Source organism: Anser brachyrhynchus (assembly GCF_964034855.1).
Source record: "Anser brachyrhynchus genome assembly, contig: SCAFFOLD_135, whole genome shotgun sequence".
Taxonomy (NCBI): domain Eukaryota; kingdom Metazoa; phylum Chordata; class Aves; order Anseriformes; family Anatidae; genus Anser; species Anser brachyrhynchus.
Window position 1 is genome coordinate 138,761 of NW_027663523.1, and position 2,300 is coordinate 141,060.

Here is a 2,300-nt window from a genome sequence, read left to right on the forward strand (position 1 = left end):
ATCCCCAGTGGTGCCACGGCACTCTCTGCACTCACTGCACTGCATCCCCACTGGTGCCAGTGCACTCTCTGGACTCACTGCACTGCATACCCACTGCTGCCAGTGCACTCTCTGGACTCACTGCACTGTATTCCCACTGCTGCCAGTGCACTCTCTGGACTCACTGCACTGCAACCCCACTGGTGCCAGTGCACTCTCTGGACTCACTACACTGCATCCCCACTGGTGCCAGTGCACTCTCTGGACTCACTGCACTGCATTCCCACTGCTGCCAGTGCACTCTCTGGACTCACTGCACTGCAACCCCACTGGTGCCAGTGCACTCTCTGGACTCACTGCACTGCATCCCCAGTGGTGCCAGTGCACTCTCTGGACTGACTGCACTGCATCCCCACTGGTGCCAGTGCACTCTCTGGACTCACTGCACTGCATACCCAGTAGTGCCAGTGCACTTTATGGAGTCACTGCACTGCATCCCTAGTGGAGCCAGTGCACTCTCTGGACTCACTGCACTGCATCCCCACTGGTGCCAGTGCACTCTCTGGACTCACTGCACTGCATCCCCACTGGTGCCAGTGCAGTCTATGGAGTCACTGCACTGCATCCCCAGTGGTGCCAGTGCACTCTCTGGACTCACTGCAGTGCATCCCCACTGGTGCCAGTGCACTCTCTGGAGTCAATGCACTGCATCCCCACTGGTGCCAGTGAACTCTCTGGACTCACTGCACTGCATCCCCACTGGTGCCAGTGCACTCTCTGGACTCACTGCACTGCATCCCCACTGGTGCCAGTGCACTTTCTGGAGTCACTGCACTGCATCCCTAGTGGTGCCAGTGAACTCTCTGGACTCACTGCACTGAATCCCCGGTGGTGCCAGTGCACTCTCTGGACTCACTGCACTGCATCCCCACTGGTGCCAGTGCACTCTCTGGACTCACTGCAGTGCATCCCCACTGGTGCCAGTGCACTCTCTGGACTCACTGCACTGCATTCCCACTGGTGCCAGTGCACTCTCTGGACTCACTGCACTGCATCCCCACTGGTGCCAGTGCACTTTCTGGAGTCACTGCACTGCATCCCTAGTGGTGCCAGTGAACTCTCTGGACTCACTGCACTGAATCCCCGGTGGTGCCAGTGCACTCTCGGGACTCACTGCACTGCATCCCCACTGGTGCCAGTGCACTCTCTGGAGTCACTGCACTGCATCCCTAGTGGTGCCAGTGCACTCTCTGGACTCACTGCAGTGCATCCCCAGTGGTGCCACGGCACTCTCTGGACTCACTGCACTGCATCCCCACTGGTGACAGTGCACTCTCTGGACTCATTGCACTGCACGCCCACTGGTGCCAGTGCACTCTCGGGACTCACTGCACTGCATCCCCACTGGTGCCAGTGCACTCTCTGGACTCACTGCACTGCATCCCCACTGGTGCCAGTGCACTCTCTAGAGTCACTACACTGCATCCCCACTGGTGCCAGTGCACTCTCTGGACTCACTGCACTGCATCCCCACTGGTGCCAGTGCACTGTCTGGACTCACTGCAGTGCATCCCCACTGGTGCCAGTGCACTCTCTGGAGTCACTGCACTGCATCCCCACTGGTGCCAGTGAACTCTCTGGACTCACTGCACTGCATGCCCACTGTTGCCAGTGCACTCTCTGGACTCACTGCACTGCATCCCCAGTAGTGCCAGTGAACTCTCTGGACTCACTGCACTGCATCCCCACTGGTGCCAGTGCACTCTCTGGACTCATTGCACTGCACGCCCACTGGTGCCAGTGCACTCTCGGGACTCACTGCACTGCATCCCCACTGGTGCCAGTGCACTCTCTGCACTCACTGCACTGCATCCCCACTGGTGCCAGTGCACTCTCTGGACTCACTGCACTGCATTCCCACTGGTGCCAGTGCACTCTCTAGAGTCACTGCACTGATCCGCAGTGGTGCCAGTGCACTCTCTGGACTCACTGCACTGCATCCCCACTGGTACCAGTGCACTCTCTGGACTCACTGCTTTGCATCCCCACTGGTGCCATTGCACTGTCTGGACTGACTGCACTGCATCCCCACTTGTGCCAGTGCACTCTCTGTACTCACTGCACTGCATCCCCACTGGTGCCAGTGCACTCTCTGGGCTCACTGAACTGCATCCCCACTGGTGCCAGTGGACTCTCTGGACTCACTGCACTGCATCCCCACTGGTGCCAGTGCACTCTCTGGAGTCACTGCACTGCATCCCCAGTGGTGCCAGTGCACTCTCTGGACTCACTGCACTGCATCCCCACAGATGCCAGTGCAC